Genomic DNA, 24,050 nt, shown 5'->3' with positions numbered 1-24,050 from the left:
TATTGGTAAGTAACGGTCTCCAACTCGCATCACTCTTGTCATATTCCCTGCTACCCAAGGTAATGCTAGCCTAGGAAGTGTGGCCTGTGAGATTTTTGGGACTTAATTTCCCAGCATGCCATGCTCCCTGCTGCTTCTCCTACTTGGTAGATGGCAGGGTGGATTAAGGGAAGACCCAGGGGCTCCACCACTAGACAATGTTGGGGTCTGCCATGAGGCCGGAGGAGAAGCAAGCATTGGCAAATATGGAGCCAGCTGTGCTATAAGGTCTTTTGCTGGATTCAGGCCCCATTCAGCCTTAAGCCATGCACAGCAGCTGATGGAAGCTGGGGAGAAGAAGAAATGGAAAGAATGGATCAGGGTAGGAAAGAGTGGAGAGAAAGTAAAGGCATGTAAAGAATTGAAGGGGGAGATTTGGGGAGGGGAGGGGGCGTGCGGGAGAGAGGAGAGAAGCAAACTAAAGCCAGGACTCAACATTCGCTATCTGTATAGTTTATCCATTCCCACACTGTTACATTTCCCATTCAGAAGAGGGGGATCTGAAAAAAAAAAAAAAAAGTGCTGTCCTCGGGGCTCTGGAAAGTTGCCACGTGTCCCTGTATCCTGCAATGTTTGGGCACCTCTGCACAGTACAATGAAGGTAATTTCCCCTTCCATTAACACCACCTCCCCTGTTAATTACAACTCCTTAGAAGTTTGAAATGTGAGCTGTTCTCTGTCTTACGTCATATGTGTTTACTTTGTTCTTGTGCGCTGCTCTCATGAGTGTGGCCTTGACTTCACTAAGAAAAGAACAAGGAAGGATTTCCCCCTCCCCAACAAATAGTTACATGTTTTTTCTGGTCAAGGAAACCAGAAAGAAAAAAAGAAAAAAAAAAAGCAAGCAAGATTTTTGGTCCAGCAACCTTGATGCTGTATCTTTAATATCACACCTTTTAGACTAGTGATTTTCAAACTTTTTGTATTGGTGACCCTTTTCACACAGGAAGCCTCTAAGTGTGAGCCCCCCTCCCCAAAATAAAAATGGAGGGAATTTAATTTTAATAGGGGGGCTCAGGGCTGTCAGCCCCACGGAGCTGACCGCTCGCAACCCGCATGTAACCATGTTGCGACCTCTGAGGGGTCACGACCCCCAGTTTGAGAACCCCTGGGTTAGGCACTGGCCAGACTACTGTGTTATGGATTACGAGTTCATTTGAAAGGAGGTTTGTATGAGAAACTAAGGAGAGCACATACAGTATACACAGGAATTAGGGCCGTTAAGCGATTAAAAAAATTAATCACGATTAAGCGTGCGCTTAATCGCACTGTTAAACAATAGAATATCATTTATTTAAATATTTTTGGAGGTTTTCTACATTTTCAAATATATTGATTTCAGTTACAACACAGAATACAAAATGTACAGTGGTCACGTTATATTTAAGATTACAAGTATTTGTGCTGTAAAAAACAAATAGTATTTTTCAATTCCCCCATTACAAGTACTGCATTCAAAAATAAAACAGGCATTTGCATAACACTGTTGTAGCCAGCATTGCAAGGTATTTACGTGCCAGATGCGCTAAAGATTCATATGTCCCTTCATGCTTCAATCACCATTCCAAAGGACATGCGTCCATGCTGATGATGGGTTCTGCTCAATAACGATCCAAAACAGAGCGGACCAACGCATGTTCATTTTCATCATCTGAGTCAGATGCCACCAGCAGAAGGTTGATTTTCTTTGTTGGTGATTTGGGTTCTGTAGTTTCCACATCAGAGTGTTGCTCTTTTAAGACATCTGAAAGTATGCTCCACACTTTGTCCCTCTCAGATTTTGGAAGGCATTTCAGATTCTTAAACCTTGGGTTGAGTGCTGTATCTATCTTTAGAAATCTCACACTGGTACCTTCTTTGCATTTTGTCACATCTGCAGTTAAAGTGTTCTTAAAAATGAACAACATAAGCTGGGTCATCATCCGAGACTGCTAGAACATGAAATATATGGCAGAATGCGGGTAAAACTGAGCAGGAGACATACAAGTCTCCCCCAAGGAGTACAGTCACAAATTTAACTAATGCATTATTTTTTTAAACACTCATCAGCATGGAAGAACATCTTCTGGAATGGTGGCCAAAGCATGAAGGGGCATACGAATGTTTAGCATATCTGGCACATAAATACCTTGCAATGCTGGCTACAAAAGTACCATGAGAACACCCGTTCTCACTTTCAGGTGACATTGTTAATCAGAAGCGGGCAGCATTAGCTCCTGTAAATGTAAACAAACTTCTTTGTCTTAGCAATTAGCTTAACAAGAAGTAGGACTGAGTGGTCTTTTAGGATCTAAAGTTTTACACTGTTTTGTTTGAGTAAAGTTATGTAATTAAAAAAAATCTACATTTGTAATTTGCTCTTATGATAAAAGAGATTGCACTACAATACATCTTAAAGACTAACAGATTTATTTGGGCATAAGCTTTTGTGGGTAAAAACCTTACATCTTTAGATGCATAGAGTGAAAGTTACAGACGCAAGCATTATATACTGACACATGTAGAGCAGGGAGTTACTTTGCAAGTGGAGTTACTTCCTCTCCTGGAATTGACACCTCCTCATCTATTATTGGGAGTGGACTACATCCACCCTGATTGAATTGGCGCTGTCAACACTGGTTCTCCACTTGCGAAGTAACTCCCTGCTCTCCATGTGTCAGTATATAATGCCTGCATCTGTAACTTTCACTCTATGCATCTGAAGAAGTGAGGTTTTTACCCATGAAAGCTTATGCCCAAATAAATCGGTTAGTCTTTAAGGTGCCACCAGACTCCTTGTTGTTTTTGTAGACACAGACTGACACTACAATACATGTATGAGGTGAATTGAAAAATACTATTTCTTTGGTTTATCATTTTTACAGTGCAAATATTTGTAATCAAAATTATAAAGGGAGTACTATGCACTTTGTATTCCGTGTTGTAATTGAAATCAATATATTTGAAATGTAGAAAAACATCCAAAATATTTAATTTCAATTGGTATTCTATTATTTAACAGTGCAATTAAAACTGCGATGAATCACAATTAATTTTTTTGAGTTAATCGCATGAGTTAACTGCGATTAATCGACAGCTCTAACAGGAATCCTTTTGATAAAATCGACTGCTTCAGAAGAGTTTCCTAGAAGAGCACAGAGCAAATGTCACTGATTTCTCCAGAAGGGCACTGATTTCTAACTTAAGAACAGCCTCTTCATACAACACACTGTTTCTATGACAGCTGTGCTTGTTTAAGTTAACTGAGCTATGCTGTGAAAACACATTGACTGTTTCCTTAATATTGAACTTACACAGGACAGTCCCAAATTTTCAGGTGTTCATTTCACAGGCAGTGAAACTAAACTAAGAGGGTGGTAGACTCATACCAGAAGGCATTAAGAAAGAAGACTAATTGCTCAATGAATGGAGACTTCTAGCTTAAGTCAGAACAGTTACACCTATATCCCATATGCCCTTTGGGTGCACTCACTATCCTCTCCCACCCCTTTACATGTAGACACGAGTTCTTTTTCAATCTATGTAAAGCATAGGCAATAAAGAAGATGGGGATAAGTGAGCACACAAAGAACACTCTGAAAGGTGCAGATTTCTAGGTAAGCAATTTTCAACTGGAGCAACATACCGTACTAACTTTCAGGGAACATAAGAATCAATTAAAAAAAAAAAAAAAAAAAAAGACACTGAACACTGTTGTGCCATTGACAATGTATGTAGCATGAACTGAGGTGACCATGTCCTTGAAAATAGAGTGCCAAGACAGTCTGCTGCTAAAAAAAGCTAAATATTGCAAAACAGAGTAAGTAAAATACCAGACATTACTGCAAAGCCATGGGCAAGAATCCGGACACCAAGTAAAATTACTTCAAGCAGGGAGAGTTGGGCAGTTTCCACTTTCTAACTTAACCCTGCGAATCCCTCAGTGACCCTGTGTCAAGACAACTGCAATCCCTGGTAGATGCAGCATCTCATCTGGTGGCACAGACTGCTATTTAAAGCTCTTAATTAGGAACACAGTGATTCAAGATAGAGTTAAGCAACCAGCCTGCTCTGGAAATCACGAAGACTCTGTGCACACTGGCAGGGAAACTGTGTTAGCACCTCTAACAAACCATATTTGAATACTTCTTTTGCCAACCTATTTCCCTGACTTGTGCAGCTGACAGGGCTTTATAAAGGCAAGAAAGTCTTAATAAACCAGAGACTGGGGCTTTGTCATCACTGGGAAAAGTAGGATCCATAATGCCCCATTGATGCTTTTGAAAAGCCCAACCTAGAGCACAGTAAAATTCCTAAACACCTTCCCCAGTATTAATTCAAGAGCGATCTGCCCAAAAGAAGCTAGGAATGGAGGAGTGGTGCACAGCATGCCAGAGAGGAAACATCATTTTGCAGGAGAACAAGTTAAAACAGCTAGAGACTTAAATAAAAAGGAAGACAAAGGATGACTGAATGGGCACTTTTGCACACCAATGACTATTACCTATAGCAAGGCAGAGCCACACAGTGACGTGTTTGAGTAGTGCCAGTAACCTTTTATTGCTCGTAAGCCGAACCAAGCGAAGCAGAGAGAAAGCAAGTCTTAATGCTAGTTTCTTATAAATATTTGATTCGTGATGCCATCTTTGTGAGGTGACCTTTGCTTATCAGTTTCAATCTCACTCAGCAGTAATCACTACTAGAATAAAGTTCACACAGCAACAGCAATCAAGATGTACTAAAATATCCTTTTCAATCCATCTACTCTTGTTCCTTTACGTGCTCTCTTTTCACCCTTACAGATCTGGCTTCCCTCTTAATCCACGCTTAAGCCTTCTACAGTTTATTCCACTCCAGGCCAACACAACACTCTTGAAGCCCAGATATTAAAATTAAGATCTGGGGGGGGGGGGGGAAGTGAGCTTGTATAATTAAAGCTAAGCAAAGGAGAGCAGCACCTATCCTAAAGATGCAGTTCAGATTGCGTGTTTTACCTTTCCCCCACCCAGCATCTGTCTTGTTCAGATTGCAACCAGCCTGCTCTGGAAATCATGATGGGACAGGGACCATCTAGTACTCTGTTTGTACCACACCTTGCACAGCTGGGTGCCATTCTTTGTTGGCCCGTAGGTAGTACAGCAATAATAATAATAATAATAATAGCAGTAATTGCCCATGTCATAGGAAAGTGCATTTATTAATGACACTGAAAAACCAGATTACATAGGAACTGAAGTTTATAGGTAAGTTATTTCTTTGGAAGTGGCTGGAGATATATAGTATCCATGACATCTTTAAGGAGAAGCAGTGGTTGGCATCTCCCCCATATCATATGACAAATATTAAAAGAAATCTCTTGGAATGCCTGTGTTCAGTACTGCCTACAGGTCCCAGCTGATACCAGGGCCCCACTATTCTAGAAACATACTAAAATGACAGTCCCTGCCCCCAGCAGCTTGCAGTTTAAATGAAAAAAGAAAAGGTGGGTGGGGACATGGAGAGGGAGTGACCTGGCCATGGTCACTCAGCAAGTCAGTGGCAGAGCTGGGAAGAGAACCAAGGTCTCCTGAATCCCAGCCCAGTGCCTCAGCCACTAAATCGTTTTGACATGCTCCAATTAACAGTGCTTCAACAATGGAAAAGCAAGTTTTCAATGGACGGTTAAGCAAGATACCCTTGAAGCCTGGCAATAAGTTGCCAGAGGAATAAAAACTCTTTCACATGCTAACTCCTCTGCCAGGTTCAATTACTAGCATAAATTGACTGCAGACAAGATTTCTCATTCATGTTTTGAAACTGCTTCACTCCCATGCATAGACAGCTCCTGGTAATTTCACTATAAATGTGCTTGACCTTTTGTAGTGGTCACATCACATGAGGACAGTAAGCACTAATGCCTTTGTTCGTGTTAATAAAACCAAACATACTGGTATGAGAGCAGTCTTGTGATTATTGCTCTCACTCCCTTTCTATAGACTAACCTTGTTTTCATTAGGGCTATGTGTGCAGAGGGCAAAAATGAGGTGCCCACAAGGGACTTAAAATAGATTAGCAGTGAAGCCAAGATCCCTTAATTAAGTCAGCAGCATGCAAGTAAAAATGAGGATACTTGTTCCCTAAACCAGATTAAAATACAGCTTGATTGACTCGATGACTACTTTCCACTTGTTTCATCCATCAAAGTAATTACACTGCAGTCTGTGTCTGCAGTGTCTGTGTAGCTGTTTTCACGGAAGCCTGGGTCTTTTGGTAATGCTGATGACTGCAACATCATGTGAGGATTTGCAACTGAGGAGCAACTCCCACATGGGCCATGTAATCTGTTAGGCAGGGAAAGGAAGCAGAAGGTCGCTTTCTTTTGTCTCTTTTACAGGAAGTTAAGTCACGTTGGCTTGGAATAAGTTCAGGAGTTGAGCTAAGGACTGAGTAGTTGTAACTAATTTGAAAGAGTTCCAGGCTAGAAAGACAGGGAGATCCAAAAAAGAAAAAGTAACTGACAAATTACACAACAGGTTATAGAAGGAGAGAAACAAGTAATGAATCTTCATGCAATAGCCGACCTTTAGTTTACTAATTTTTGTAGAGCTACATGTTTTAGAAGATCTAGTACAGACTAGAATATAAATCCATTCAAACTTCTCCCGGTTTAGACAATGTATGTTGTAACAGATGCCATTTTACTAATCTGTCCTACAAAAATATTAAAAATGAAGAAATAGTCATATTGACCTGACCTATAAACTAGTAGTGTTTTAGAGATTTGCTTTTATAATATACTGTGCTTTAGACTTCAGCAATGTATCTGTATATACAGAAGTGCATGTCACAAATGAGACTTTCCATACAGCACTAGATACAGAACAGCATGAAAAAAGGGCCAGCAGGATGTTATCCTGGAAACAAAAAACAGATCTCATCTCCCCCCCTCCATTCCCATTCCCAGTCCCCCCCCTCCATTCCCAGTCCCCCCCCCCACCCCAACCTGAAAGCACTTAATAGGATGTTCTAGATTAACACTATTTCCTTATTTCCCAGTATTGCATCTAGCAGGTGAATGCTCAGTTTCAGGTAGAAAGAGAAAGCAGTAAGGTGACTGGGGGGAGGGGGGAAGAGGGAGAAAATAAAGGAATAACTAGGGTGACCAAAGCAGGGTAGATTGAAATCAAATGATTTAAATCAGTTTTGTTTACTAATTTAAATTGTGATCAGAATTGCGGATTTAAAAAAAAAAAAATCAATCTAGTTCTGCATTTGTACTTTTTATTTTCCTAAAGGAAGGCTCATTCTCATTGGTCGGTAACCATTAAAACATGTTTATTTGCAACCAACTACATTTGGTACTTTTGCTGACACCGTCTATACACATTTATTTAAGCAATTATATGCCTGGAATAAATTGATACATTAAACAGTAATAGGTCACCAGGACCAGATGGTATTCACCCAAGAGTTCTGAAGGAACTCAAACATGAAATTGTAGAACTATTAACTGTGGTATGTAACCTATCACTTAAATCAGCATCTGTACCAGATGACTGGAGGGTTAGCTAATGTAATGCCAATTTTTAAAAAAAGGCTCCAGAGGCGATCCTGGTAATTACAGGCCGGTGAGCCTAACTTCAGTACCAGGCAAATTGGTTGGAACTATAGTAAAGAACAGACTTATCAGACACAGATGAACAAGATTTGTTGGGGGAAGAGTCAACAGCGTTTTTTAAAAAGGAAATTGCCTCACCAATCTATTAGAATTCTTTGAGGAGGGCCAACAAATATGTGGACAAAGATGATCCAGTGGATATAATGTACTTGGACTGTCAGAAAGCCTTTGACTAGGTCCCTCTCCAATGGCTATTAAGCAAACTATATAGTCATGGGATACAAGGGAAGGTCTTCTCATGGATCAGTATCTCGTGAAAAGATAGGGAACAAGAGGTAGCAATAAATGGTCAGTTTCAGAATGGGGAGATGTAAATAGCAGTGTCCCCTAGGGATCTGTACTGGGATCAGTTTTGTTCAACATATTCATAAATGATCTGGAAAAAGGGTGAAGAGAGAGGTGGGAAAGTTTGCAGAGGATACAAAATTACTCAAGAGAGTTAAGTCCAAAGCAGACTGCGAAGAGTTACAAAGGAATCTCACAAAACTAGGTGACTGAATTTCATCTGCCATTTTATTGCAAAGTGCAAAGTAATGCATACTGGAAAACATAATCCCAACTCTACATACAAAATAATGGGGTCTAAAATTAACTGTTATTAGTCAAGAAAAATCTTGGTGTCGTCATGGATAGTTTCTCTGAAAACATCCGCTCAATATTCAGCAGCAAACAAAAAAGCTAACAGATTGCTAGGAAGCAGGTAGGAAAGGGATAGATAAGACAGAAAATATCATAATACCACTACATAAATCCATGTTATGCTCACACCTTGAATACTGTGTGTGCAGTTCTTGTTGCCCTGTCTCAAAAAAGATATTAGAAATGGAAAAGGTATAGAGAAGGGCAACAAGGGTTGATTAAGGGTATGGAACAGCTTCCATATGAGGACTTTTCAGCAGGAAGAGAGACGACTAAGGAGGATATGATAGAGGTCTATAAAATCTTGACTAGTGCGAAGACAGTGAATAAGGAAGTGTTCTTTATCCCTTCTTATATCACCAGAATCAGAGGTTACCCAATGAAATTAATAGGCAGCAGGTTTAAAACAAACAAAAGGAAATATTTCAGTCACATGACGCACAGTCAACCTGTGGAACTCATTGCCAGGGAATGTTGTGAAGGCCAAAACCATACCTGGATTCAAAAAAGAATTAGGTAAATTCATGGAGAATAGGTCCACCAATGACTTAACTAAGAGGGTCAGGGATGCAACCCCATGCTCTGTCTCTCTCTAAGCCCTTAACTGCCAGATGCTGGTACTGGTGATGGATCACTGGACTATTGCCCTGTTCATTCCGTTCATTCCTTTTGAAGCATCTGGCATTAGCCACTACCAGAAGATGGGGTACTGGGCTAGATGGATCATTGATCTGACCCAGCCTGGCCATTCTTATGGAGCTTAATACATTTATTCAGATTCTTAATTTCTACATTATGTTACTAAATGGTGAATGATTCATTTCTTATTTCAGAGATTATTTTACTTGGGATTTGTCTCAAGTTGCATTTGGATGGAAACTGGAATTCAATTAAAAATGTACAAAACCAGGCCTTTTAAAATTGTATTTATTAGTTAAAGAAATCTATTTTAAGTGTGCAGGATACGTAAAAAGTTTATCAAAACATATTTTATATTTAAACAAAAGAAATATTAACTATAGTAAGTGAACTGAAGATTGAAAATCTGACCCCATGGTGAACAGAAACAAAGGTATTTAGGTGCCTACAGCTGCAGATAGAGGCCTAGTGGGATTTTTAAAAGCGCTTAAGTTTAGGTACTTTATCAAACCCACTAGGCCCGTATTCTGCATCTTCAGGTGCCTTTGAAAATCTGGTCCCAATGTTCTTCAAAATCTTAGAATTAGTAGACCTTTTTCCTCTCTCCCCTGATTTTAATTCCTAGATTTGAAGAAGGAAAACAAGCTTTCCTGCTTCTTCAACTCCCAGTTGGTTTCTTAACTTTGAATTAGTCCAAGTGAAGAAAGTATTCTCTCTGCACCCGTAAGCTGAACTTAGCCAAAAGTAATTAAGATAAAAGCTTTTCTGCACTCCAGAAACAAAAAGTACTTAAGTTTGGAAAATGTTAATACCAGCATTCACTCCACTGTAACAACTGAAGATCTAGATACTGAATGCAGTAACATGACATTGTGATATTATTTACAATGCTTGAGTTGACCTCAAAAGTTAAAGATGCCCCCCAAGCACACATTCTGTATAAAAGAGCAGCACCCTTTAACTTATTTGAGGAGGGCTCACTGATGCAGCATATTTACATTATTTTGGAGTAGTAAATTTATGTCATAATTTCAAATTTAGTTTTAAATAGGTTTACTTAACCTGTATCTCTCAGACATATTCATGTGACAACCCCTGTAGAAAATAGATTCCAGTCTAGGCATCTGTAGGTGTGTCAGCAACCAATGTGTCTAGCCATTGGTATGAAACAGACGCTTTAGGCTGGTACAAGTGGAGGGTAACCACCTAGTGTACCCAGAATCCTGTGCTTATCTAAAGATACATCCAAATGTGCACTCATCTGGGAAGAATACTAGAAGGTTTTTCAGTTTGAATTTTAACCAGTCCTCCTACGCAAGATGCATTTTTGTGAACTATTTATATATAATTGAACTTCTCTACATCTCTGGGGGTGGATGTCAGAATCTTATTATGTTACAAATGTGAATGTAAAATCACAAGGAAAATCTTGTTTAAATACAAAGCCTTAAGCGAGTTAGCTTTTCTTTTAACCTTTGCCCTGCCTGTTAGGAATAAGGAAGGAAGTTCCAATTTGCATGCATTCAATATTGTGTTGATTAAGGAAGCTTATTTCTTTAGAAAATGCCTCTGCAGTTTGAACAAAACATGCAAATCATGACAATGGAGGGTACCTGACCCTTTGTTGGCTTGAAGAGATCATGCACATTTCAGAACCCCATAGTGGAAGATGATTTTCAGAAATTGTAAATCATGAATTAATGGCTAAGAAATAGATACTGAAAAATGTACAGAATACACCATGTCATGTCTTATACAAAGGATGATCAGCATTTAAAGATGGGCAACCTACAATCACCAATCCACATTCATTCACTTCATACTGGAAAACTGAGTGTATTTGTAATTTACTTTTTCTGTTCCATTGTCTCTTAAGGGTTTCAGTGCTTCTATCATTCATTCTAATACAGGGAAATGACTGGTCATGCTGTTTCTACTCATCCCTGTTCCGCACTTGGAATGCCAATTCTTTAGATTTCACCATAAACCTGATGCGAAGTTGGAGAGTCACTTATTTGTACTGTGGTTTATAGATTGCCCCATCAGGGGAGTGGTTTATATTTTTAAATCTGGCAATTGTACTGAGAGAAATGTAAGCTTTATTCAAGTATAAATACAAACATATTGCCCCCCCACTTTTTTTTTTTAAAACACTAATTCTAGCAACTTAAGCACAGCAAAGAGAGTGTGTGCTTCAAGGTGTAGAAATCAATGTTTATAGGACAACCTTATTCAAAATCACACCTGGGAGTATTCTGAATGGCATATTTAGATGAACCAGGAATACCAATCCCATTAGAATTCTGTGCTTTGTGCCACAGAGAATGCTGTATGCAAGCATGCTTACAATGTCCATGAAAGAGTCCGAGCAAGAGAAGGGCTTGTGTTTTCACGTTGGTTGGTTTGCTAATGGAAGACAAAGGATGTTTTTAGGTTTCACTAATAGGAGTCAGAGTTCTGGTACGTACAGCACTTTAAACTTAGTGCCACCTTCCAAAGACACTTAGGACAAGGACTCTCAAATTCTTCCCCAGTGTGGACCACATTAGTACAAAACATTGGCCTAAACCACCTACCTTTCGCATCATAATTACATGACAGCCTGTGGAACACAGAACTATGGAAACTGCCATACACAGCAAGCTAGTGGCTTATCAAATAAAAATTATCAGTGCCAGATGCTTCAGAAGTAGAAGAGAAGAAAGATTTATAACCTGCTGGGGAGGAGGGAGGGAGTTTCTTACTGATCCTTGTCACTTAATTGTTGGTTTAAGAGCTGACACACAAGGGTGTATTTATCCTTTCTAAAATATCTTTTCCTTTTCCCAAAGGGACTGCATACGTTCTTGTCAGATCCTTTTCTGAGTCTACTATGCCAGGGGTAGGCAAACTTTTTGGCCCGAGGGCCACATTTGGGTGGGGAAATTGCATGCAGGGCCATGAATGTAGAGCTGGGGCAGGGGGTTGGGGTGCGGGAGGGAATGTAGACTGTGTGAGGGGGTGCGGTGTGCAGGAAGGGGCTCAGGGTGCAGCAGGGGGCTCAAGACAGGGGGTTGGGGTGTGGGCTCCAGCCCGGCACCGCTTACCTCGAGCAATTCCGGGGTGGCAGTGGTGTGCAGCAGGGCTAAATGGTCCATGCCGCTCCCGGAAGTGGCCAGCATGTCTGGCAGTGGCTCCTGGGGGTGGGGTGGGGCAAGCGGCTCCGGCGCGCGCTGCCCTCACATGTGGGTACCACCCCTGAAACTCCCATTGGCCGCTGTTCCTCGTTCCTGGCCAATGGGAGCTGCGGAGGGCGGTGCCTGCAGGTGAGGGCAGCACACAGAGCCCTCTGCCTCGCCCCCCCCAGGATGTGGAGCGGCACGGGGCCAAGGCAGGCAGGGAGCCTGCCTTAGCCCCGCTGCGTCACAGGGCTGGCAATCCCGCAGGCCGGACTGAAAGCCCCGATGGGCTGGATCCAGCCTGTGGGCTGTAGTTTGCCCTCTCCGGTACTATGCTCTTGGCTTCAATGAGAGCCAGGGGCAGCGAGTTCTTCAGGTGAAGTGCATGGCGTAGAAAAGCATTTCCTTTCATTAGTTTTAAGTTTATCGTCATTCAGCATCCTTGAACGTCTCCTTATTTGTGGGAGAGGATAATTAGGAGCCCCCATTTGCACTTTCTACCTTTCTTCATTTTGTATACCTATCATGTACCCCCCTCAACCCCATCGAGTCCCAATCTTCTCTTTTCGTATGGAGCTTTCCCCATGCCTCTCATCATTCTTCTTATTCACCCCTAACACTCTTCTATATTCTTTTTGAGGCAGGGAGATGAGACACGAACATAGTATTTCAGGCAAGGACATGCTATTACTTATATTACTGCTTTCTGGCATAGAATAGCTGCAACGTCTGGGAATTCAGCAAGATCTAAAAAAGCTGCTTCCGTGTGCACTGCTCGTCCCGCTCAACTCCTTACTGCAACCTAATGAATCCTAAAGATTTCTACAAGAACGTAGCCCGCCTGTGGCAGAGAAGAGATTTTGTGCAACATGGATCTTCTGCAATTCAGCAGGGAGAACCACCAAGGTAACTTGATGGAGAGGAGATACGAGACAACTTGGTCATAAAGGCTCAGAAGCGCCACATCCAGAACACCCCGGATGTGAAGAGAGAGAAGAGGAAAGCAGATACCCTGAAATATAAAATATGAGCCAAATAAATCTAGACCCAGGCCCACAATGTGCATTATGTGCCACAAGCAAGAGCAGAGCGCCTCCCTTTACTGTTGCAGAAGGAGGAAAATATCTGGCCCATGCATCATGCAGTTAACATGGGATGCAGGACCACTCAGCAGTACCCTGCTCTGCTTGTTAAGAATAGTTCTTTCAAGACCTCTTTTGAAGAGAGCTGTGTGTGGCACAGACCAATTCAGCGAATCCTGCCCGAAGGCTAGTCCTGTAGGTCTAATGATAAGGTTCAGTTCAGTTTGAACTATCAGAGTTGTTAATGCTAAGACCAGAAACCAATACTATCAGACATACATGTATGCCATGAAACCACATGCCAATTTTAGTTATACAAAAGGGCACAAAATGGCCAGCGTGTACATACCTTTCCTCACTGTTCCTGGATTATTCCTGAAAGAAAAAACATTGGACATGTGTTACCTTGAAATGATCACACAGAACTAGTTAGCATCTAGTGCACACTTACACCCTTCACAATGGAACTCAGAATGTTGCAAAACGTTGCCGTCTGCAACATCAGATACTGGAAGTCCCTGAGGTTATAGCAGCCTAATGGTATCTGATGGCACAAACTAAAACTTCCATGAAGAAGGGTCACTTCAGTTGTACAGCATTCAGTAAATCGCTTTCTAGCCAGGGGCTGAAAGTCAAAATGATAGAAGTGATGACCAAAGCTGAAGGAAGCAATGAGACATCCAAGGGCAAGAAGGTATTTGGGCATACAGCAGAGCCAATGCCTGAGGCACTCCATGTTGGCAGGGATAAGGGGGCAGATAAAGGACGTAACCAGCATGACTCTGTAGTACTGTGCATTTTTCACATAACCAGCATTCTTTAAGGAGTCCGTCTTTTCAAAAATTTATTCTGCTTCATAGTTTTTAAAACACAAGAGGGAAAGAATGAATCAAGTTTATTTACCCACAGCTCCGAGTAAGAGATTTAAGCAAACTCAGTTGGCTTTGCATGGCATTAAAAATTCTTAATGAGACTACTATAATTTCTAAGCAAAACTTTTAAACCAGAAATTTCCACTTGTCAACACTGAATATGTCAGATACCTTTACAAGCTAAAAAGCTTTGTGTACTTTCAACTTTGGGCTCTAGTTTTAAAAACGGACTAGCAGAGAACGTGGAGCAAGCTGAAAGCTGGAAAACCATAACCTTCCTATCAAGCAAATTAACCTAAAATGGAACAAGTGACAGGGACATCATTACAGGAACCAACCTGATTTTCTGGCATGCTGTTTTATTACATTGAGTAGTGGGGGCAATGAAGGCAACAGGAAATTCATATCCCATGATCAGCTCACTTGTAATGGCCTAGGAAAAGGGTGGCCTTAGAAGGGATTAATGGAATTTTACCAGTTTACTCAAATCATTTACACAAAATACATTTCAGAAACACGCCAGTACTCCTGAACCTTATGAACCTATGTCAGAAGACCTTAGCTTGCTATCCTGCTACAGGTTTAATCGGTACAGGAGCAAGTTCGATACCCAATGCAGTCTCATACATCCTTACACATGCATCTTGCATTAAAACATCTAATTTCATCTTTCCATCATTTTTTACCGGTCTCTTTTTTAAATTAGGAAAATCTAACTGACTGGTCAGTTTAATCTGAGCTGCACATTCTCATGCAGTAGCTGAATTCTGTAAAGTTTAGTTTGTACACGCGGCACAAAAAACCCTTTTCAATATAAAACGTGTTATAGAAAGATTTCTATTAGCTGTAGGCTTTGCAAAAAAAACCACCTAGTTTTAAAAGAAAAAACTTTGAGACCAAATTTGACATGGCCATGTCCCTTTAATCCCCAATTTGCATTCTTTCAATTTAAAGTTCTAATTTAACTCGTTAAAAAGGCGCAAGACACACAGGTTTCTATTGCAATTGTCAGTGTTGCTAAAGTGACAGACTGAAGACAACCAATGGTCTATCTACTAGAACAGTATCTAAGAGCAACCAGTGTTGGATAAGTTACTGAGGAAGGCACAAACTCCCCGAGAATTCACCTAGCTTTGTCATACTCCAAGACAAATGAGCATGATCACTGGCTACTGAATTTTTTTCATCCGGGAGAGCAAATTACAGTAACTCCCCACTTAACGTCCTCTCGCTTAACGTTATTTTGATCTTATGTCCCTGCTCCATTACAGAACGTGCTCGTTTAAAGTTGTGCAATGCTCTGCTATAATGTCCTTTGGCCGCCTGCTTTGTCCACAGTTGGCACCCCCCTATCAGCTCCCCTATGTGGCCCCCCCACAGTGCCTCCAGCCAGCCGGCGGACCCCGCGGATCAGCACCTTTCCCCTGCCCCCCACACCTCCTGCCTAAGGCAATCAGCTGGTTTGCAATGTTCAGGAGGCAGGAAGGAGGGCAGAGGAGCAAGGATGCAGCGCGCAGGCTCCCCCTCCCTCCCCTGCCCATGGCAATCAGCTGGTTTGCAGTGTTCGGGGGGGGGCAGGGGGAGGAGGCTGCGTGCTGTGTCTTCACTCCTCCCCGCAGCCTCCTGAACGTCGCAAGACAGCTGATTGCCACGGGCAGGAGACAGGGGGAAGGTGCTGATCTGTGGGGTCTGCCAGCAGGGGGAGACACTGGGGGGGTGTAGGGGAGTTGATGGGGGGCTGCCAGCCTGTTTAATACCTGTATTAATTGCTTGTTTAAAATGTATATAATGCCTTTTGTCTGGCAAAAAAAAATTGCCCTGGAACCTAATCCCCCTCCCCATTTACATTAATTCTTATGGGGAAATTGGATTCGCTTAACATCATTTCACTTAAAGTCGCATTTTTCAGGAACATAACTACAACGTTAAGTGAGGAGTTACTGTACAATGCAAAAAGTTACCAGCGCATTTTTACAACTAAAGTACTACTGCCATCTGCCAAGATGATTTCAACTAGTGTAATGAACTCTTTGCTCTTACAGCGGATGGAAAAATGCAATCAGTACCTGCTGTTACAAGAATACAAGATATGGACAGTCCAGCATTTTCTCAGGAACTTTCAAATCATTTTGATATCATCATCCCACCCACCCTATTACAGTTTACACCTTAAAATCTGATGCATAAGCATATGAGAAACACAACCAGTGTCAGGTACATGTACCAGTACCCAATATTTTCCAGTTTCAAGGAAGAGCCCATGTCCATTTCATGAGGAAACACTTTCAACAATTCAGCTAGTTGAGAGTGGTTGGAGAGGAGGAAAATGTATTACAATAGGTAAAAACAGCCAGATACACGTTTAAATTCTACGTGGTTTGGTGTCGAATTTAATTTGTAGCACTGAAGTTAGTTGATCAAGATTGCTCAGCCTCGGCCAGCGAAATGAGGTTTCAATTCTCTGGAGAACTACTGTAAATCTGAAGAGAAGGGTGGGGAGGGGGAAACAAAAATATTTGTAAAAATTAATGGGATTCTTTCCACAACTGCTAGAGAATGTTTTTCAGGCATTTAGCCAACACTGCTTCAGAGAGTAAAAACGCATGTGGGCTTTTCACAGCTCTGTACTGGAACATTCAAACAAAAAAGGCAGGCTCAGAGAGGCAGCTAGGCAACAGTCACTTTGATGCAGGAAAAACTACGTCAATCGGCTGCATCACTGCTGAGGCTCTGGGGTCGGGGAACCCTCCTACAGCAGATCACTGCCCACACAGTGAGTTCAGTTTACTGTTCTTGTCCTCAGTTCTATAGGCTCAGAGAGGGGAGGAGGAGGAGGAAAAGCAAAAGCAAAGCATCACTTTTCACTTGAGTGAAAGGACAAAGCTGAATCACACACTTACACACACTTACACACACACACACACACACGAGTAATAAGGCAAACCAGTGTGTTTGTAAGGTTAAATAAAAAGGTAACACTGCAAAGGACTGAACTGTTATGCTAAGCTAATCAGGAGTTGAACATACTGCAAGTTACCATTATGTACAGGTTCTTCTGAATTCCACCTTGAGACCGCAGGGGGTGGGGGGCACTGAATAAAAAAAGATACAACAAATCCCACATCCCCTTCTGCGTCTACACAATACAGTGGCAACTCTGTCGAGACTCCTGGTTTAGTGTATAAAAATTAGGCAGGTTCATTTTGGTCCTCGTGCTGGTCAGTCCCCTCTCGGATTCAGATTTCTCCAACTTGCACTCTGGTGAGTATTTCTATTCAAACAGAGCAGTTCATTTACAGCTTTAACACCAAGCTTTTCTGTGCAATTTCATTTTAATATAGGCCATTAACTACCTGTTAGAGACTTGTTTTACAACCGGCTCCCAACTGTCTGCAGAACTTAATTTAAGCATATGAAAAAGGCAGGACTTAACTAAACCAGACGTGCAATTTCTAGCAATCATGTTTTACTCAGAAAACTGATTCTCAGTGCCTCAAATGCCAATAATTAGTTAAAACAGGACTTAAGTCTCATTTCCCCCCCTCTATTTTAAACCCTTTCTGATCTCCAGAATGAGTCTGGTGATAAGTCTCATGGATGCAGATCTAAAGTTCATCCCACTAGTGTCATAATGCTGTAATGACTTGCTGAGTCATTCCAGGACAGACTTTTTCTCTTATTCATCCTAGGAAAATGAAGAACAGCAGGAGAAAGAAGAACCACTCAGAAAAGCAGGTCACTACTCAGAATACTGCTGCACCTTCATTTGCCACAGGTACCAGACGTATCAGATTCCAAATATGGACCACGTTGACTTGTTAGTGGCATTTTTCAATAGGTCAGAAAATCTGAGGTTGCTAAGTGGTGCCATAGAAGATTATTATTGAGAAATTCACAAGTTATTTACAACCATTCACGGAGTTTTGCTGTGAGACCATACAGATGACTTTAGTCTTTGTCTGTGTGGCCACCGGTCTCATGCAACAGATCCCTTACATTAAAAAAATGTGATATCAACAACAGAACTGCTTAACTCCCAAAGCATATGGACTCTGTTATGCCACAGTTTTGTTCCTGAGAGTAAGCTAGCATCAGCGTTGGTATCTACAGCACAAATAGCATAATTAGTTCTGAAAATAGTCCCCAGAGTGGAGAAAGCTTGAATTTAATTTAGGGACATTTAAGGTATTTTTCTTACCACCGTTCAAAATAACGGAACGTTCTGTTTCTATAAAATCATTGGGAACTACTAAAACAATTTCTTCTCTATTGGTTGCACAGTAGTTTATTGCTGTAGGGTTGGTAGTTGATGTTTAGTGATTAAAAAGACAACTATTTCGGGAAAATATCTGCTTATAAAACATTATTTTGGACCCTGCAAACAGGCTAATCTTACCAGTGTCCCACTGAAGAAAATGTATTCATAAGATTCAGATTACACGTGTTTTAACTAGAACGGTTTAGAGAAGACAATGCAATATCAGTTGTCTCTTCAACATGTGTTTTTAAAAGAGCTTTAGATAGTGACCTCTTCAGGGTAGGGACTGTGTACTGCTCTACACAGTCAGTACCGAGCACAAGTTGGCCCTGATCATGCTTGATCCGTAGGCACTACTGTAACCATGATGAATAATAATCTACATGCTTATAGAACGCTAGAATGAGAAGTGCACAGTTCTTAGCAGCAGCAGTTCATCTCAGAAAGAAAGGATTCATTTATATTTAGAAATAAAAGCAGGGCAGACTCTGTGGTTATTTGCTCCATCACAAAGCATTACATAACGTTCTCTGGAGAACAGCCATCATTACAAAATAAGAATAATTATGAATGTGTGAAAGCACAGGGGTGCATTGTCTTATCAGTACCGAGTGGAGATTGTCAGCAGCTTGCAGAAGCAACGGTATACAGAGTCACCATCATTTAAAAAGTAGCAAGTAACTGCACAGGAACCAATCATAACACTGCAATTTTAGACTGGATGCAAAAATGGGCATTGGCATTTCACCTCAAATTGAGTTTTAACTAGATTATCCCTTGAACATCCAATGTCTGAACATTAAAATTAAAACTAAGGGTCAACAAAGGGACAGACTGTGTTTTGAAAAGATCCTGTATATGGGTGCATTGGAGGTTGCTGTCAAAGCGGCTGTCTAACTATTACTAGGGCTAAAAACCATCAGGAAGAACATGCCTAAGTCTTCAGTGTCTTGCTCTCCTCCTCCACCCACCCACTTTATCCACCCTCTCTATAAAGTCACCTTCATGCTAAACCTCAGAGTAAAACTGCCACACATTCCACTCAGAGTGGGCTGTTTGACAAACTTTGCCTACATTTGTCAGCTGAGGCTGGTGAGTCGCACTGCCTACTCCCCCGACCTGGAGGAATCCATGCCCTGTGTGCAAGCCTCTCTCCACTGCACATAAGGTTTTGTTTTTGCAGCAAAAGGTTCAGAGACATAAGAAAATCCATCATCTGAGATTTGTATTTAATAAACCCGTAGACAAGAGGAAAAAAGAAACACGTGTGTGGCAAAGAGTTGAAGGCAAGATTTTAAAAATCCACTGGGACATGTGCTTCTAAATCCACTAGGTGCCTTTGAAAATCTAATCTTAATCCATGAAGCTATTCTCCTAAATCAGACTCCTTCAGATCTCAGAATCCTGAAGGAGCAAGTTCATACAAAAAGCCACTGATGTCTTTTCAGGGAATGCTGCATTTTGACCATTTTCAGAATGCTGTGACTGTTGTGGGTTATGAACTATAGGGCTCAGCATCCAAACTTGAAGCATAATCCTGTAGAGTGCTTTCAACTCCCGCTGAGGTCAGTGTGGGAGGAGGGTACTTGGCATCCCACTGGATCAGGCCTTTGGGCTCATCCAATGATTTTAAAGAGTGCTTACAAGCAGGGTGGAGGAAAAAGGCTAAAAGGAGAAAAAGCCCTCATTTCATGCTATGCGTATGGTAGTTTAGGGTAATTCTGGATTAAGAGAGCAAAAGGGTTTTACCTGAAAGAACAGAATAGGTCAAAGCAAGGGGCAACTTTCAATGAAGTTTAAGTTTTTCTCAGACACCCTGATGATCTTTCTGAGCATTCTTTAAGGCTATGTCCTCACTACGGGGAGGGGTGGGGGGGGTCGATTTAAGATAAGCAAATAGCGTAGCTGAATTCGACGTATCCGAGCTGACTTACCCCGCTGTGAGGACGGCGGCAAATCGACCTCTGCGGCTCCCCCGTCGACGGCGCTTACTCCTACCTGCGCTGGTGGAGTACAAGCGTCAATTTGGGGATCGACTGTCGCGTCCCGACGAGACGCGATAATTCGATCCCCGAGAGATCGATTTCTACCCGCCGGTTCAGGCGGGTAGTGAAGACGTAGTCTAAGATTAGTTAAATTCTTTGCCTGGGATGACAGATAAGGCAGCAGGATGCTGTAGCTCCTCCCTGCTTCCACCCTGTGTTAACACCTAATTTAGGATCAAAACAAGTGCTGCAATTTAAAGTGTGGGTAATTGCGATGGGGGGGGATGTAATGTGAATGCCCCAGATAGCATCCTTACTATTACACAACTAGCTTGTAGAAAAGGGAAAAGGAGACGCAGAAAGCTAGGAGGAATTAGTCACTGAAGACTAAAAACACAATCAAAATATATTTAGTACATGCATCCATTCACCCCCTCCTTCACCACGCTCACACACGGGATTTCAATATTCCACAGACATTATGTGCGTAGCAGCCCAGCATTAAAGTAAATGAAGTAAAACTAATTCTCTGCCGGAGAATGTAATTGCTCTGACAACAGACAAGCAGCTCCCATGGAATGGAATTGAAAATATGAAGGCAGATGATCAGGTCACTAGGAAACTGCTCCCCAGCATGGTAGGAAGAGAATAATGGCCTCACAGCACACAAAATTTTCAATCTGGAATAAATGGTTAAACTCCAGTGATAGGAATATTGGTCTGTTTTTATTCACCAAGATCGGAAGGAAGCCTTAGCCAGAAATAATAGGCAAGTTACAAGAATCAGTAGTAATGAGATGTGTCTGTTCTGACCCCTAGTGTTTTGTCATCAAATGTAAACATCCCTCAATTTTGCCACTAATGGGCGAAACAGCCCCTGAAGCTCCCTCTGTGCAAGGTCAGTTTCTTCTCCTTCCACACTACAGGTAGGAAGATCCTTCCCTAACCTCCTAAGAAACAAAGTGAGCTATGTTACATTCTTCATAGACATCTTCTTGGTTTCAACATTGGTTTTGAGCACAATTATCAGAGCCACAGCTGAACACCCAAAAGAGTTCAAGTTACTACTACTTCCAGGCCAACTGTTCAATGGCCAACCTGGAAGGGTTAACAAGGCTGCTCTTAATCCTCCTCTTCAGTCTTCTGCAAAAGCGAACTGTCACTTGGAACAGATCTTTAGACTAAAGGTGCCCTATGCACCAACTGCCTCCTTTCACCCATGCGTTAAAGAGTTTCTAGATGCACCAGATCACCGGCTGCAGAGAAGTTACTAGATTAAAAAGGCTTGAGCATCTCCCCCTCCTCTTCCCATTCAGTAATTCTAGGCAAAGAAAAGAGCAGAAATTCCAGCCTTATCTACACTGGGGATTTACCTGTGTTACACTCAGCGATGGCCAGCAACAGTTGGGTTTACACTGGTGCAGCTCTCTTATGTAGACAGGCTATAAAACACAATTAGCACCAGAGTAAGCTTATGTCAGTTTCAAGAAGGAGTAAACTGCCTCTGAGGTAAATTGTGGCCTACAGCATCTTAGCCTTTACACCAAGGGTTTGCCCCAGAACAGCTATGGCTAAAATTCCCAGCATACACAAGAGCTCTGTAGAATACTAGTTGCTCCAATTACAGTAACATCTGCAGCTATTTCTAGGGTGCTTGCCCATAATGTTAGTTATTGAGAGCTACAGGTGATCGCTAGTAATTTGTAAAGAATTTTGACAGTAGCAAATTTGCTCCTTACCAATGCTCACAGAGCATTATGCATTCTTTGGCCTCATTAGTTTACAGATTCTGCGAGAGTGACTAATTACACAATCCCCCACACTTAAAAATACCACGAGCTAGTCCATCTGTAGCATCACAAGCTTGGGCACGAGACAGACTGGGATCAAGACTAGAGAATATGGGCACAAGACCATAGCACAGTGAGATAGCTAGGATATGAAAAGGGAAGCAGTGGATGTTGAGCTGGGCAATCATGAAGAGTCACGTGACATCTAATGTGGCCACCAGTCGCAGTGCATTGCTTCTCCCGTTGAAGATCTGTTCGAGAGGGACAGTTGAATAGCAGGATTTCTGACTCAATGCTCCTGCAAGCTCATTTTATGCTGTGGATTGGTCTACAGCTGAACCTTGTGGGAAAATACACACCATTTGAAAACAAACACCCATTAGTACCAGATGAATCAGTGTCAGTCAGCTCAGTCCCTGACTACTCCGATGCAGCAGAAGTCTGAGTCTCTGAAATGTCAGAGTAGGAGTCTGAAGCTTATTAATGCCTCATCAAGTGCTTGAATAGTCAGAAGAGTGAGGTAGTGGGCCATGTGCAAGTCAAGTCAGTGCCAAATAAGGGGCTGGCTGAGGATTCTCTTAGAGAGTCTCTAAAATAGGATTTGTTAAAAATAAAAAGTTCATTTGGTTACAGCATAATAAGGCACAACGCACTGTTCGGAGTCTGAAGTAAGACAAACGGCAGCATCGAGAGAGACACCTTCCCTCAGGCCCAGTTCGACACTATTTTCTGTCATGTTATGAAGTTTACTTTTTAAAAAGAAAGAAGGAAAGAAGCCATCAGCTCACGGGGATCTTCCAGTGGGATGCATGGGGCTAGATGACAAAGATCAGCAACCCACTGGCTGAGAGGTCAGTTCAAAACATAATTTAACAGAAAAAACAGAGGGCAGAGGAGGCTTCAACGGGAAGTTCATGGCAAACCATGCAGCAGCAATTGTTTAAATACTACAACTAGACAACACAAATACTCAAACTGAGTCACTGAAATGTAGCAACAGACAGCTGAGTCCAGGTCTGGTTTTATTGGAGGGACCCTGCCAATGCCCCCCAACCTCCCCCCCCCCCATCAGAACTAGACCCAGGCACCCTCTCCCAAACTCAGCAGATTAAACAAAAACAAAAGCCTATTGTTTTTAAAAGTCACTTTAGAGCAGTGGTTCCCAAACTGGGGTTCGCGAAATGTTACAGGGGGTTCTCAGGGAAAAATTCCCTAATGACAGATAGAGCTGTGCCTAGGGACCCCACGCAGCACGGAGCCAGCAGCCCAGAGCCCCTGGACTTCTAAGAGCTAAGCAGATCAAAGCAAGCAGATCCATCACACTGAGGAGATTTCAACTTCAAGACTCCTTATAAGAAATGGAAAGGGAGGTGGATATTTTTTGCTGTTTTTAAAATTAAATAGGCAGCTAGTATGGTTTTTAAAATTATTATGAAGAACAAGTTTAAGCTTTCTTGTAATGTGCGTGGTTTGCCTGGACTGCTCAAGACCCGAATGCTTGTGTAGGAGGAACTCTGAGTTGGCTTCTTAAATGCCTTCCTGCTGTTTCACATCTGATACTCCTTGATGAAACATAGGAGCCTTGTCTTAGAACAGGCTTCTTCAAAGTGATACAAGCTACGAAAGGGAGATCCTGGAAGAACGTTGCCATTTTCATAATGTAACAAAAATACTGTAATGATAAAAAATAATAGTGTGTAATAAGCATGTCATAAAACAAATTTTGTATTTCCAAGATCACTGCTGGTTAGGTTCCATTCTATATGCATCCGAAGAAGTGGGCTGTAGTCCACGAAAGCTTATGCTCTAATAAATTTGTTAGTCTCTAAGGTGCCACAAGTACTCCTGTTCTTCTTTTTGCGGATACAGACTAACACGGCTGTTACTCTGAAACTTGCTGTTATAATTTATACTCAGGTAAAGGAGAAAATACCTGGAAATATTCATTTGGG

The 24,050-nt window shown here is 41.8% G+C and overlaps 1 protein-coding gene across 9 annotated transcripts in view; it reads right to left on the bottom strand.

Moving 5' to 3' along the window:
- GNG7 (G protein subunit gamma 7) overlaps positions 1-24,050 on the bottom strand; it is a 137,222-nt gene that overhangs the window by 35,296 nt on the left and 77,876 nt on the right. For 6 of the 9 annotated variants that reach the window (XM_054013505.1, XM_054013503.1, XM_054013507.1 and 3 more), the window contains one exon: positions 13,543-13,568. The exons of the other annotated variants lie outside the window; for them this stretch is intronic. The gene's annotated coding sequence lies outside the window, so the exon portion shown is untranslated. The remainder of the gene's footprint in view (positions 1-13,542; positions 13,569-24,050) is intronic. 9 annotated transcript variants of the gene reach the window in all.

The sequence above is a fragment of the Malaclemys terrapin genome, chromosome 24, assembly GCF_027887155.1.
Source record: "Malaclemys terrapin pileata isolate rMalTer1 chromosome 24, rMalTer1.hap1, whole genome shotgun sequence".
NCBI lineage: Eukaryota > Metazoa > Chordata > Testudines > Emydidae > Malaclemys > Malaclemys terrapin.
This window is presented reverse-complemented; position numbering and strand designations above follow the sequence as displayed.